The sequence below is a fragment of the Vulpes vulpes genome, chromosome 7 (assembly GCF_048418805.1).
Source record: "Vulpes vulpes isolate BD-2025 chromosome 7, VulVul3, whole genome shotgun sequence".
Taxonomy (NCBI): domain Eukaryota; kingdom Metazoa; phylum Chordata; class Mammalia; order Carnivora; family Canidae; genus Vulpes; species Vulpes vulpes.
Window position 1 is genome coordinate 71063867 of NC_132786.1, and position 16314 is coordinate 71080180.

The 16314-nt window shown below is 38.8% G+C and overlaps 1 protein-coding gene and 1 long non-coding RNA gene across 33 annotated transcripts in view; one reads left to right on the forward strand and one right to left on the reverse strand.

Annotated features, from left to right (window-relative positions):
• The window catches only part of MKLN1 (muskelin 1), a 322363-nt gene that overhangs the window by 249110 nt on the left and 56939 nt on the right, over positions 1 to 16314 (reverse strand). The window lies entirely within an intron of this gene.
• Positions 3040 to 13904, forward strand: LOC140599689 (uncharacterized). The gene is made up of 3 exons (XR_012002638.1): positions 3040 to 3306; positions 12343 to 12455; positions 13249 to 13904. It is a non-coding gene; the product is annotated as an uncharacterized lncRNA (long non-coding RNA).

Sequence of the window (16314 nt, forward strand, 5' to 3'; positions counted from 1 at the left end):
TTGTGCAGGTGAGCCCTTTAAAAGAATAGTTTCTTCAGTTGGTAGCAGAAGAGGAAGGCAAAGAGATTCTGAATGTGAGAAAGAAGGGAGAGTGATTGCTGGCTTTGAAGATAGAGAAGACCACGTGAGAGGGAATGTGTGTGGCCTCTAGGAACAGGGAATGGTTCTTGGCTGACAGCCAGAAAGAAAACAGGCACTTCAGAGCACCAGTCACAAGGAACCAGGTTCTGCCAGCAATCTGAATGAGCTTGGAAGCAGATTCTTCCCCAGAGCCTCCAGATAAGAGTCTAGCCTGACTAATACCTTGATTTCTGCCTTGTGGCATCCTAAACAGAGAAACCAGCCAAACCTGCCCAGACCTCTGAACTTCAGAAGTGTGAGCTAATAAATGAGATGTAGTTCTAATCCCCTAAATGAGTGGTAATTTGCTGCACAGCAGGAGAAAACTAATGCATCCCTTTGGTTTTCACATCTCTAAATAAAGGTAATAATGTCTGGCTATGTCCTAGAACTACTCAGAAAACAAATATTAGTAAGATTTAATTAATATGTTTTAAGTTCAACCAGAAAAGAAGCATGCTAAATTATTTTCAAGATGCTAAGATTTTTTTAAAGATTTTATTTATTTATTCATGAGAGACATACAGAGAGAGGCAGAGACACAGGCAGAGGGAGAAGCAGGCTCCATGCAGGGAGCCTGATGTGGGGCTTGATCCCGGGACTCCAGGACCACGCCCTGAGCCGAAGGCAGATGCTCAACCACTAAGCCACCTAGGCATCCCAAGATGCTATGATTTTTTAAATTAATTGCAACACACATTGAGGTTCAATCCAGGACAATTAGACTTAATTCTAGTTAGGTCTGTTTTCTCATGTTCATTGCAATGACAGGGCAGGGCTAGCTTAGAAGCCATCTCCGATGAGTTTAAAGTATACAACTGTTGCTTCAGGGGGCCATGATTTAATCTGTAATTTTTTCATTTCACAAAACAATGTCTGACATTTTATAGATATTTTACTGGATACCACATCTACATATCAAATAGAGGGATTTTTTTTCTTAGCTATAGTTCTCTCTCTGAAAAACTTGACCTCTACCTTGGCAAATTTGTTGAAATTCATCAAGCTGTATTCTGACACTGAGAACGTTAAGAGAGAAGAAGTAAAAGATGATCGTACCTGCTTTAATAAAATGGATCACTGAGATAAGAGAAAGCCAAAAAGTGGGGCAAGAACATTCTGACCACATAATCATTCCCTGGGTAAACAGAGACGCTGCTGAGCCTGCTAACCCAGATTTCTCCTCTTCAGAATCATGCGTGGAGTTCTCTGCTGAGCACAACCCCAAGACCAGATGTAGTTTAAAAAGAGTGATTTGGGGAAGATAGGAGGAAGTAAAGTAAGTGAGAGGTTGTATACAAGGTGAGAACATTCCAATTTAGGGAGTAGACTTTATATACAGGAAGAGAGGTATAGCTTGGTAGTTAAAGCTATATGACTGTAGGCAAATTACTTAAATTTCCTGAGTCTCTGTTTCCCCACATCTAAGCAAGGATAGTTTTTCAATGTTCTCAGTACAGGGCCTAGGACATTGGAGTCTTCAATAAACGATGGCCACATCAGGATCATGCAATGTCATCCTTCCGCCCTTGTCCAAGAATCCTGGATAATCATTGCTATTCTAATGGATGCTAATAGCCCCGCTGGCTAGTCCAGAGCATTGTGTTCAAAGCAAAAGGCCCAATGTCCAGGCCAGAAGTCTAGCGCAAACACTCCCTCAAGGGAGGGAGGGACAGAGAGAGTGGGTCTGGCTATGGAAAGCTGATTCCTCAGGCAAGAGCAGGGTACTTAATAGATCTACAAAAGGAAGGACCTGTAGGCAAATATTCACAATTAAAAATCTCTTCCTAAAACAATCCAATTTTCTGGCTCAATCAGTTGACAATAACTTGGCCATTGAAAATCATATTTTTCCAACATGGTCCATTTTCTTGGCTTTCCTAAGTCATTAATTATGACCATGTTTTCCCAAATGTGGAAATTCCCCTTGCGCAGATGCGTCTGCTGGCCAACCCTCCTTTCCTGAGAAGTCTCCACAGCACAAAAATATTTTTGTTTTCTCCAATTGCCCACAGGGAAAATTTCCTCACTCTTTATTTCCCTCCTCCCTTAAGGCCCTCTGGCAATTTCCAGGAACCTGAGTAAACCAGAATCACTCAGATCACTGGAGAACCTTTTGGATGTTCTACTTCTAACATGGTAAAAGAGAATCCTAAACTTTAAATTTAACATTATTAAACCAACCTTAAGAGTTCCTTTTAATAACCAAAGGCAATGCCACTGAAATCAAAATGCCTCCCACTCCTGCCTGAAGAATATGGCTCTGGGATTTGAGAGCTTAAATTATAAACAGAGGTGGCCACAGTAATTATCCTTGTACCTGGATCAAATGCCATTATGTGAAATATGCTTCAGACACATTAAAGCCCTATACAAATGTAGACCTTCAGCCAAGTGGATATACAATCTGAATAGGACTGATTATTCAAATTGTAAAAATTAGTTAGAATTTACTCTGGTTACCTGACTCATCTTCCAGGTTTACAAAAATGCTCTGTGCAAGGCTGACAATGGTATAGGTACTTACTCCAGAGATATTTTGTTCTTTCCAGAACATTCATCAAGAAGCATTCCTGTGGGGGCATCTGGGTGGCTTAGTCTGTTAAGCATCTGTCTTCTACTCAGGTCATGATCTTGGAGTCCTGAGATCAAGCCCTGTGTCGGGCTCCCTGCTCAGTGGGGAGTCTGCTTCTCCCTCTTCCACTGTCCCTTCCCCCTTCTTGTGTGCTCTCTCTCTCAAATAAATAAATAAAAATATTTAAAATAAAAATTTAAAAAAAGGAAAAGAAGCATTTCTGTTCCAGAAATTAAATTTAACTGGTGGGGAGGAGGTGGTAAAGTGATCAATCAGATTGGGTCTCTGCCTTCAAAGTCTTTATAATCTAATAAAGAAGGTGTGTTGTATATACTCTCAATGGTTCTCTTCCAGGGGCAATTTTGTCTCCTCTACTCCAATATCTGGAGATATTTTGGATTATCAGAACTAGAAGTGGGGGTGCCACTGGCATCTAATGGAAAGAAGCAAAGGATGCCTTCTCAACATTGTTCAACACACATGGTAGCCCCCCACAACAAAGAATTATCTGGTCTGAAATGTCATCAGTGCCAAGGTTGAGAAGCCCTTAACTAGCCACAGCGCCTAGAACAAAGGGCTTGCTGGTTGATTGGCTGGTGTTAGTGTGCATGGTAAGTGACCTTCATCCCAGTCATTCTGAATTTGCGCCTGTGCCTAACTCATTATAACTGTTAGAAATCTTTTGAATAAATGAGCACATTTAGACAGGTATTAAACAGAGCATGAGATAAAGTGTTAGGCAAAATGAGTGACAATTTAGAATGAATTGTTAACTCAAGGGGACAAAAGTTTTCTAGCGTGATGCCAAACATACAGCAACTGCTCAGTGAACGTGAACTCAACACATTTAGATATCCTTGCCACACTCTTTTGCTTAAAGCTTACGGTGCACATTTTTGAAGACTCTTATCTATAAAGCAGTCCTGGCAGTAGCCTTTCTTCTTGGAAATACTTCACTATGGATTGCTTGAGTGGCATATTGTACCATAAAGGGATAAAACATGAATTTTTAATAATATAATAGCATTCCAAATTTTCACTAATTCAAGTTGGTCCTTTCCCTAATGTGCCTAATTAGTGAATATTAAAGAAGTATGACATTTCAAACATCAAAAAACTGAGGTGGCCACCTAATGAATTTGGGGAAGAAGGAAGAAGTATTTTATAAAAGGCAAAAGATTTATACAATTTGAAGAGAGACCAAAGAATGGAAGAAGTATTTTGAGGTGTGGCCTTAACTGCTTTACACAAAATGTGGGTTCTGCTGCCTTTTTTTTATTTTTAAAGATTTTATTTATTTATTCATGAGAAACACAGAGAGAGGTAGAGACATAGGCAGAGGGAGAAGCAGGCTCCCTGTAGGGAGCCCGATGTGGGACTCGATCCCAGAATCATGCCCTAAGCCAAAAGCAGACACTCAACCACTGAGCCACCCAGGCTTCCCGGTTCTGCTGCTTACATACAATAAAAGTAAAAACAAGTAGCAGCAGCATAGGCTTTGCAACTGTTGCTTGATATGCATAAAACACCATAAGAGAATGGTCAACTGCCACTCTCAATTAAGGATCAAGTAAAATGAAACTATATCTTTAAATTAGAATATGTGCTTTCGGCGCAAGGCCTGATCCTGGAGTCTTGGGATCAAGTCCCACATCAGGCTCCCTACATGGAGCCTGCTTCTCCCTCTGCCTGTATCTCTGCCTCTCTCTCTCTCTCTCTCTCTCTCTGTGTGTGTGTCTCTCTCATGAATAAATAAATAAAATATTAAAAAAAATAAATCAGAATATGTCCATAGAAAAATAAGATTCAGTTTTCTAAATTTATTTACACTTTTTTTTTCCAGAAAAATTATCAGGTGGTCTAATGTTCTAGTGTTTATAAAATAAACAGAGCTATTATTGCTCAGAAAAATCTGTACTTTTGATTAAGCAATTACCTTCTATTGTGATTGTGTGAGTTACCAAGGAAATATTGTCTTTCTTCTTCCACCTATTTGACCTGCATCTTCTCAAGGTAGGTTGGTGAGTAAGTCAGGAAATGGCATCTAATTTTGTATTAATATTAGTCAAATATAAGTAGGAGGAGAGAGCTACCATTAAAATTTTAAATAGAAATATCTGGGATAGGGATCCCTGGGTGGCGCAGCGGTTTGGCGCCTGCCTTTGGCCCAGGGCGCGATCCTGGAGACCCGGGATCGAATCCCACATCGGGCTCCCGGTGCATGGAGCCTGCTTCTCCCTCCGCCTGTGTCTCTGCCTCTCTCTCTCTCTCTCTGTGACTATCATAAATAAATAAAAATTAAAAATTTATAAAAAAAAAAGAAGAAATATCTGGGATAATCTGCCATTTGGATAATCAGTATCAATGTTCCCTGAATTTAACACAGATAATGGAGACCACTATGTCTCTGATATTTGCAACATAAAAGAAGTAAAATTTCCTTCAAGTTTGAAAATTCCCAGTTAAGTCTTTTTCCAAAAGTGACTTTAATAAGGTATGTTTAGGAGCCAAGTGGGGAAATTTAGTTCTACTTTCCATAAAGAAACAATTAAACAAATAAAAATTATTTCACCTCTGCAAGAGAAGGAATCTTACGGGATAAGTTGACTGATGAATGAATAAGATTAAAAGTGACACGTTTTAAAAAAATATCAAATGCTAGAAAATGGAAAGAATAAATTTTGGCTCACAGAAGTATTTGGTATGTTCAGAAAAAGAGGCATCACCTGTAAAAATAGGTCTCAATGTGGCATATGATAACTGACACAGCTGTGGTATTGGTCAATCAAAAAAGATGTCCAAGTAGGCAGAATGGACAGTTGGCCATAAACAACTGGAATGGCCAAACTAATAGGTACCAGCTAAATATCAACCCTGCTTATTTCATATGGCCATGAGACTCAGTATAACATTGATCTGTAAATTGGAAAACACTATGGAAACATATCTTATTGTAATATGTTTTTGATGCAGCTCAATCAAGAGTTAGATCATGGATATGTAGACAAAAATAAAAACTTCTGCAATTTTCAATTAAACTCATCTTCTTACAATTGCTAATGGACTAAGGATTCTTTTTCCCTTCACTTTCTTTCATCACTTTCAAATGAAATAGACATTATGATAAAAATTTAGGTTTGGGGTTTCTTTAGACCATCATCAATAAGACCATCCTTCCTTCATTGCCTGAATGCAAATCTCTTTAAAATTCTAAAATATCTCTTATCTACGTTTCTGGAATGATATTCCCATAAAATCTGTGATGGTTATTTTTAGGTGGTAGATGGGTAGATGGAACACAAACAGTATTACACCACAATGCAAAACATAAAAAAAAAGGGAGTTATTCCTAATCCTGCTACCCTTTAAAAAATCAACTATTTTTGAATTTCTGTTACTGATCCAGGACCCCCCACTCTCAAGTAAATAAAACCCTTTAGGATCCACAGGAAATGTGGGGAGTTTTTTTTTTCTTTTCTTCCTTACAGTCTTTTGTGTTGTTTGAATTTTTTTCAATAGTTTTTCTTACAATTAATTAAAATAATAAGCATTTTTTAAATGTCTCTATTCTATTTATTTAGCCAAAATTGTAGTTTTATCCTACTAGCTAATTGATTTTCTGAATTTGCTTCCCCAAACTCAACACCACTTTCATTTTTTTTAGGACCTAATTTTTAATTAATTAATTTTCAAGGTTTTTATTTTAATTCCAGCTGGTTAACATACACTGCTATATTAGTTTCAGGTGTAGGATATAGTGATTCAACACTTCCATCCATTACCCTGTGCTCTTCATGACAAGTAGACTACTCAATTCCCAGCACTTATTTCACCCATCCCCTCCCTGTTGGCAACCTTCAGTTCTCTGTAGTTGAATCTGCTCTTGATTTCTCTCTCTCTCTCTCTCTCTCTCTCTCTCCTCTTTCCCTTTGCTCATCTGTTTTGTTTCTTAGATTCCTCACATGAGTGAAATCATATGGTATCTGTCTTTCTCTGGCTGATTTATTTCGCTTAGCATAATACCCTCTAACTCCATGCACGTTGTTATAAGTGGCAAGATTTCATTCTTTCATGGCTGAATAATATTCCATTGTATATAGATATCACATCTTCTTTCTCCATTCATCAATTGATGGATACTGAACTGCTTCCATATCTTGGCTACTGTAAATAGTGTTGCAATAAACAGGGTGGCAGGGAGGACAGGCAGCCTCTTGAATTAGTGCTTTCATAATCTTTGGGTAAATACCATTTTCATTTTAAGCTCATCTTGAAAGAATCTCCTTAGAACCAATGTGGAAAGGCAGGATATCAAACTGTTTCCACAGGGCACACTATCTTTGAAAGATCTTCTTTTGTTATTTTTGTTCTTTGTGTTATCACATCTAGTTGTTTCATAATACTGCTAAACTCTTCAATTTCCTTTGAAAGGAATACTGCCATATGTACACTTTAGGTAACTTGGAACACATTGCTCAATGTAGATGGTATTTCTAAGTGTTGGAAATATCCCTGGATAAAATAATCTCAGAAATTTTCCTTTGTTGTACAGGTGTCAGAGTGACCGAAGGGGGAAGGATTTGGGAGAGACTTGGGAAATAGTGTGGTATTGAGGCTTACAAATTCTTTACACAATTTTCCTTTTCCGGGTCTGACTCTCATGGTGTGATGGACACCATTGACTAATAATAACTCCAAAGTGTCTTTAAGCCAAATGGTTTAGCCTCTTCATATTTCTCATGGATCCTAAATGGTACTATTTGCTTGAATCTGGGAGATCCTGGATCAGCCACAGAAATTCAAAAGTCGTTGGTTTCCTAAAGGGTATCAGATTAGGAATAACTTTTTTTTTTTTTTTTTTTTTTGCATTTTGGTATAATGCTGTTTGTGTTCTATCTACCCATCTGTCAGTATATAAGCTTTAAAAAGTAGGACATTTTTCGTCATTGGAAAATTTCAAGGTCAGACTGGATGACTATCAAGTGTGCTTTAGAAAAGACATTAAAAGAAAACTTGACTAATGTAACCTCTCAAGTTCCTTTCATCTTTAAATTCTGTGCTCTGAATCAAAACCACAATGAGATACCACTTTACACCAGTGAGAATGGCTAAAATTCACAAGACAGGAAACAACAAATGTGGAGAGGATGTGGAGAATGGGGAACCCTCCTGCACTGTTGGTGGGAATGTGAACTGGTGCAGCCACTCTGGAAAACTGTGTGGAGGTTCCTCAAGAAGTTAAAAATAGAGCCCTGTGACTCAGCAATTGCTCTACAGGGTATTTGCCCCAAAGATACAAATGTAGTGAAATGCTGAGACACCTGCACTCCAATGTTCATAGCAGCAATGTCCACAATAGCCAAACTCTGGAAGGAGCTCCAATGTCCTTTGACAGATTAATGGATAAAGAAGATGTGGTCTATATATACAATGGAATATTACTCAGCCATCAGAAGGGATGAATACCCACAATTTACATTGACATGGTTGGAACTGGAGGGTATTATGCTGAGTGAAATAAGTCCATTGGAGAAGGACAATTATCGTATAGTGTCACTCATATGTGGAGTATAAGAAATAGTGAAAGGTCCATAAGGAAAGGAGTAAACTGAGTGGGGAAAAATTAAAGAGGAAGACAAACCATGAGAGACTCCTAACTCTGGGAAACAAACAAAAGGGTTGAAGAAGGGGAGGTGGAGGGGGAGATAGGGTGACATGTACTAAGTAAGGCACATAATGAGATGAGCATTGGGCATTATACAATATGTTGGCAAATTGAATAAAATAAAATAAAAATAAATAAATTCTGTGTTCTGAAGTTTACCTTCTAATCTTATGGCAGTGATGCTCCATATCAGAAGGATAGATATGTTTTCTGGCCACCTTCCTCACTTTGCCTTGAACCCACAGCTTCAGTGATGAAATGGAGTGGATAGGAGAGTTGGAGCTGTCCAGCAGTGGAAGCAGTTACCTACACTCTGGGTCCCAACCAATGAGACTTACGGCAGGTTGGAGCAGGGCTTCAGCTAGACCACTCTTGACCACGAAAGGGGCATGTATGCATACATGTATGTAGAAGTAATATATATGCTTACTCATTCCCATCCCAAGGAGATCTTTCCTGTGTTCTATACTGCTTTTCATTTAAAACGAGGTCAATGGTCTTTTGAATTGTGAAAAAAAAAAAAAGTATAAGGGATAGATAGAAAAAGATTTGAAAAGGACAGGAGGTAAAAATAGGACTATTATGTTGTACCAACAGGCTTTCGGTTTGTTAATTTTAAGCCGTTTAGCCAAACACACACACACACACACACACACACATATTATGTAAACATGCTCTATCAGTAGATGGGGTCAAATCTATAGCAGCTTCATTATTTATATTTTGCAATCAATAATACAGTCATTGTAGCTTTTTTTTATTTGAAAAAAAAATGAATGTGTTGAGTGTTGGCTTAAAAAGGTTTGCCAGAATATATAGCTCAGAAAATTAAAAATAATATTAACCTGTCCTTAAAAGGTTGCTCAGTCATTCCCTTTTCAATTCATTTTGATGAATGCCCACTTGATTGAGATGCTGAGGAATGATGCAAACATCTTTAAGCATTTTTCTGATTTTTTAAATAAGTAGCTGGATACCTAGCCCTAGTTTCCTTATATTTTCTTCTGAAAGGAAGGATCAATGTTTCCACAGACATCCTAGGTTTGAGAAGAAAGAACTTTGGAGAAACATCTCATCCAGCTCCCATATGCTGGGTAATTAAATAGTAACCCAATGTTATAGGCAAAAATAACTGGATGTGGAGAGGCTAATTGCTCCATAAGTTTTTAACTATTTTTAACTTCATACAATGATACATATTCATTGTAGAAAATTTGAGAATACAAAAATAAAGAAAATAGAAATCATCCTAGAGTAACTATTGTTTCCATTGTGACATATTGTCTCCTAAATACTTAATGTATCATCATATATGTATTTCATGCTCAGTACTCTTTGAGGAAAAAGCAGAAAGATTGTTTTCTGGAAGAGCTGTTGGTCCATCTGATCCAAACCTGGAATCAATGTCTACATATTTTTAACCATTCTTTTAAATGTGTCTCCTCTACCCTTGGACCTAATCTGACAATAGATTTTAAATGAGGTGCCAAATTTCCTATTTAAAACCAAGCACTAGGATAGTAGGCAACTCCTTACCTCTCTTTTCCTGAATAGAGATGCAAGAAATTGTAAAGGAACTATGATACTGCAAACATGGCTTTATTTTTGTGAGGTAACACTGGAGGTCCCCATGTTGACAGCTGCAAAGGCAGTCACATGCTTAACGGAGCAAAGAGCCCTACAAAGGAAGAAGTTAACTTTAGCTTTGAAAATCCTTTTATCCTCCATGATTTTGATGGCTTTAAATTTGTCACCTGAATGCGATATTAACATAATCGTCTGCATTTCAGCTAATGAATGCACCTGCTTCTAAGACTTTATTTTAGCAGTTTTAATGAGCTCTTCAAAAGAGTTTGCCTGGACTTACTGCACGGCTAGAGAAATAGCAGCTGTAAGCAACTAACAACACATTCAGTATTTGAATCAAGCTCTGTGAAGTTGTTAAACTTGAGGAGTGTCGATCCATCTGTCTGTGACAAGGGGACTGAAGCTGAGATATAGCTGTGGTACTTGGACAAAGCACTAGAGTAAGTGGGGCTGGCCAGAGGAGGTTATTCCCTGTGAGGCCATAATATACAGGTCCCACACAGTTCACTTAAGCTCTCTATATCCCATTCTCTCATCTGTATAATAGTGGTACCTATCTGATAAGCTCGTTGTAAAGATGAAATGTCTCACCTGTTGAAAGCACTCAATTATGCTTAATTTTATTATAATTATTAGTTTATTATTAAGTAGATGTGACTGTAAATCAAATTCTATTTGATTGGCTATAGGTTGTCAGATGGTTTTCAGGTGAATAACAGCTAATCGAGACTTGTATTTAAGGAATCAGAAAATTTATTTCAATGCCAAATCATGCCTTAACCCCACAGTGAAGATTTTTGAAAAACATTTCAAGCAATCTCTAGAAGTCCAAATCCCTAAACCATCCAAATGTAAGCCACTTAGAATTTCTAAATGCTATGTAGATGCCGGGATAGCCAAGATACCCAGGATAGTTACTTTTAATATATATTTAAAACTTATATTATCAAATTCATTCCACACTTACTATACTCTGATTTCAACATCACATTTTCATTCTGGGAATCTCCCTTCTTTTTTCCCGTATGTTCCTCTGTATACTTTAATTTGAAACGTAATAATAACCCATCCAAAGCTCAATTGAATGGAAAACAAAAAATAGGACAAACGTTGCTTTGAAGATACACATAGCAGATACATTACAGATCAGTTGGAGGTAACACTGGGAATAAAGATGCCACAGATTTTTATCTCTCTCTATCTCTCTCTCTCTCTCAGTAAAATAGGTAGCACAGAGGTGAGCTAGCTGTTAAGAAAATGGAAATTTTTCCAATTTCTTTTTTATTTTATTTCAGTAAACATGACACAATTATTCTGGCTGAGATGGAAGTAACTTATTTTCCAGATTCCATTTCCCCTTTATACCATTCTGGCCAACAGTCTTCCCTCAATAACTGGAGCTGGTCCACTGGTGTCTCACCCATGCCACTATATGCCACAATGCTAGGGAATCACTCAGGAGACAAGTTCAGCATAGGCATCCTCACCACTTTGTTATTGGGGCTTCTCTGGAAAGGTGTTGCCTTCTAGAAGCCATCAACTCCAGCAGGCTGAGAAGGCAGGCTTCTGGTAACTGCTTGAATCCCAACATTTCAAAAGACCCATTATATTCATACTTGCATGAAGCATCTTTCCAGAAGGCGTTTAGGTCTACTCTTAGACCCTAGCTTCATAACCTAAGAAAACAACCCCAAGGGAGCTCACCTCTGGCTGCCCTTTGACTGTGTTTTGCTGTTGAAGGCATGCTGACCTCACAGTGATGAGGTTTGTTTATGTTGTTTATCATCTGGTTACTCACAGCCAGGTCCTCAAAAGGGCAGCCTCAGCATCACCTGGGAGCCAGTTAGAAACAGAGTCTCAGGCCCCACCCCAGAGCTACCAATCAGAATCTGCATCTTAACAAGATTCCTAGATGATTTATATGCATGTTTATGTTTAAGAAGCAATGGTCTAAGGAATCCGCCTGAGATTCTTTTTGCAGCAATACAACTCACCATCTCCTGTTCCAAAGCTGTATCTATCCATTTTCTACTTTCAGTCTCTACACAGATTTCTCTGCAATGCTCCAGAGCAAACCATCTCTATTTTGGATGTGTTCCCAACCAGTGGGTCTTGTACTGATCTGCATTTCAATGGTTTGGGTGGTCAAATGTGTATAGAGCCCAGCCTACAACCAGCCAACCATACCCATTCTCCTGCAAGTCATCTTGCCCTCTTTATTCCCACAGCTGGAGTGTTACCATGTTCATAAATTATTGTTAAAGAAGGAAATTACCAAAAGAAAAAAAAATAGTCTCCATAAACCTGCATAGTTTAGAGCTAAAGAATATGTTAAAATTTTCCATCGTGGAAATTTCCCAGCTACTGGGCTCTTTAGATTTTTTTTTTTTTTCAGAGCTGCAAGCAAAGAATGGAAATTTCCAATTGCAGCATCAAGGGCTGCTGTTCTGCTGACTGTCTTGCTCAGCCAGGGTCATCTGCTTCTCCAAGACATCAAGGAATGCCAAGGTAGGTCTGAGAGAACACACACACTTCCTCTGCAGGAAGGAAGGAATGTCTTTGTGCTGCCTCCAAGCTGTGATAAAGAGAGGGGCGGGAGAGGTGACATGCCCTGCTCCATCCACCTGAGTTGAATTTTGTTGATCATTACCACCTATCAGCAGCTTATCATATTTGACATCTTTCCAATGGCAACTGGCTGGCAGGTTTTTTGTTTTTTAAGAAATCCCTAAGGTGGGTTTGTAGATGCAAAGAGAGGAAAGAAACCAACGTTTATTGAAGTCTACCTTCCTAAGTACTGTGCCAGGTATACTATATATGTTATATCACTTAACCTTTATGTGATCTGCCCAAGGTTAACTTCTGATTTCCAGAACCCAAATTTTGGAAGCTTCATTTGTTCTTCCTGAGACAGCCCTACCTCCCCTCAACCCTCCCAGAAACGAGTCATCTGCAAGCATCCTGAAAGGCTCCTCTCCACCTCTTCAGTAATAGCACTCTGGTTCCTTTTCACTCTATCTAAATTGACATACATTTCCATTCATAGCTGGTCCCAATGTCTGAATCAACAGGCATCCAATAGTTCCTTAAATCCTGCTATGTTCCTCTCCATGCACTACTGCTGATGATGGCAAGTCAACAGAAGATCACATGCAAGGCCATTGGCTTCTTGAGAACAAGGCTAAACAGAGCCCTGACTGGCTCTAGACCAGAAAGAATGTTCTCAAACCTAGGTTGTGGGGCTTGTCTGGGTGGTTTGGCAATTTTGATTTTGTCTTTAATTGTTTGTTTTGATTTTTAGGGGATTCTACATGACTGTAAGGAGCAAGAGCTACCTATGTTTACTCTTTTCTTACTGACAACCCATGATACCAGGAAAAGAACAGTTAAGGATTTCTGACATCCACTGTTGCTATTTATACTTATTATTTATTGAGGCAAGTTTGGTAGTAATGAAGATATTCCAGCAATTAAAAAAAAGTTATCATCATATGACTGGTGAGTTCTTAAAAAAGAATATTTATTCCCTATCTGTATTTTTGATCAGATCCATATCCATATCCATAGATAGCAATGCCATCTTTGAATACAATGACCGATTTTAATGCCAACCTGAAATGGAAGTGGACAGGAATGGGAATGGTCAGCAGGAATATTGTAGGTCTGTTAGGGCTTTAGTCTCAAAAGCTGATGTTTATTTTAGTCATTGGTTACTTCTCTAATAATGATTTTCCTTATTCCCTTAATCTATTAAAATGGAGTCTGATTCCCTGGTGAAATTTGTCAAGCAGCATTTTAATATGGGTCTGGGGGCAGCCCGGGTGGCTCAGCAGTTTGGAGCCTGCCTTTGGCCCAGGGCGTGATTCTGAAGTCCCGGGATCGAGTCCCACGTCGGGCTCCCTGCATGGTGCCTGCTTCTCCCTCTCCCTGTGTCTCTGCCTCTAACTCTTTCTGTGTCTCTCATAAATAAATAAATAAATAAATAAATAAATAAATAAAATCTTTTTAAAATAAAAAATAATAATAACATGGGTCTGGGTCTCATATGAAACGTATCATACTTCTGACAGTCTTCTTTCCACTCCTCCTCTGCATCTGTCATTAACTAGAAGATACCAGTCCTCTTAGTTGAAGACACTGATGATTCATACCTGAGGGTGGGGCTGAATAAACGTATGATGACTATTCTTTTCCACCTTAGATTGCAGAGATGACTTTAAAAAAAAATATGGTTGGAGTATATGCTGGTGTAGATGCTGTTTGATTGACTTCAATCATGGCTCCAATTCTCTCCCTCCTGTTTCTCTACCCCTTGCAACATGACTTTTCAGTAATTCACACTAAGAGTTGGAGTCTGTTCCCTGGCTCCTTGAATTTAGGCTGGACTGTGACTTGCTTTGGCCACTAGAATGCAACAGAAGTAACAGTATACCAGTTCCAAGCCCAAGCCTCAAGTGTGTTCTTCTACCTACTTTCTTAGAACCCACCATGGCTACTGCCTAAGCCCAAGCTAATCTCCTGGAGAATGAGCAATCATGTGGAGTAGAGATGAACCGTCCTAGCTGAGGCCATCCCTGACCAGCCATCCCAGGGCTAACATACCAGCTGCCCACAAGAGCATGAGCAAGCCCACAAAGATCAGCTGGGCCCAACCTGGATTAGTAAAAACACTCAACCAACTCACAGTCTCATAAGAAATGGTACATAGTAGTTGTTTTAAACCACTACATTTCAAAGTTGTTTGTTATGAAGCAATAGGTAACCAATAGGGATGACCAATTCCTTTCTTTTATTTCCTCCTCCCATTGCCAGGAGTTCAGATCAAATCTGAAGGCCAATCACAGAATCTGTGTTTATTCATTTATACATATTTATTGAACTCTTTATGGCTAACATATTTGTAATGCTCTCTCTTCTTGGCAGGGAATTTTAAAAATTTAATAACCTATTGTTTGCCATGTTGGTTCTAAACCAACTCAATCTTCTGTCTTACATATTAGGTGATTTCTACTTAACATCAAATACGAAGAGATGACCCTAGAGCAAGATTGGCAAATGTTTTCTGTAAAGAGCCAGCTCGTAAATATTTTACGCCATGCAGGCCATAGAGTTTCTGTCACAGTGCTGCTGTTAAATAGTGCTAAATCGGCTCTAGACTACATGTAAACAAATGGGCATGGCTGTGTTCCAAAAAAAACTTAATTACAAAAACAAGCAAGTGGATAGGATTTGGCCCTCAGGCCATAGTTTGCTAACCCTTGATCTAGAGAATCTATGTTACTATGCAAAAACATCTTCGTCTATACTATGATCCCATCAACTTTATTGTAATTCAGCTCAATCATTTTTGAAAAACAGATAAATTAAGTCAATTTACTTCCTCAATTAGAAGACAAGAGGGGCTGACTACAGAGCAGTGCTGTATGGAGATGAACAGCATTTGTACCAGGGCAAGTACTACACTGAACAACACAAAATTCCCCAGCCACTTAGTCTGTGACTGGTTATTTAGTCAATGCTAAAGGCCAGGGTGACACAAGCGATGTCTCATTTGTTTAGTTTCATTTTCCAGCCTCTAATCTCAAATACTCATTTAACAAACGCACCCTATATGTCACAAAGAAGATGGGCCTCTGGTCGTACTTGCCTACTCGGAGTTCCCTGAATGTATTGTGCTATTTCACGGCTCTCTAGTTCTGCACACAATGTTCCTTCTGCCTAGAGCACACTTAGCCCTCCTCTCTTACTGGCTAACACCCACTCACTGATCAAAACGAAGCTCAGTGATACTGCCTCTTGGAAGACTTTCCTGAGTGCACCTCCACCTCCTCACCCTCACCCTTCAGTCCACACACAAAGTCTCAGCATTTATTCCACCAAATTAATAATTAAAATAGCTAATAATTCTTATAGGGTGCCAGGCTCTTACTCTGCGGCAGGCATTGTGAAGTACAGTCATTTAACTGAAATGATTGGTATCCTTGCCCATTTCCACAATCCAATCACACATTCAAAAACATTTATTGAGTACCTCTGTTGTGCTAGGTAAAGAAGATAAATGAAAACCAAGGCTCTAATATAGAGTGTAAGCCCACTGAGGGCATATACCATATCATATTTGTGTTTATATCTCAACATGTAGCAGTGTCCAGAGCAGAGATTTTATGTTAATATGAGACGACCAAATGAATGAAAATAGCAGACACATATACAGTGCATATTATGTGCTGGGCGATGCTCTAACATGGGGACTTGAAGGCACAGAGAGTTTTTTTTAACTAACTTGCTCATAAGGTCACATAGCTAGTATGCGACAGAGCTAGTTCTAGAATCCATTTTCATAGCCACTGGTGAAATGAAAGCTTAA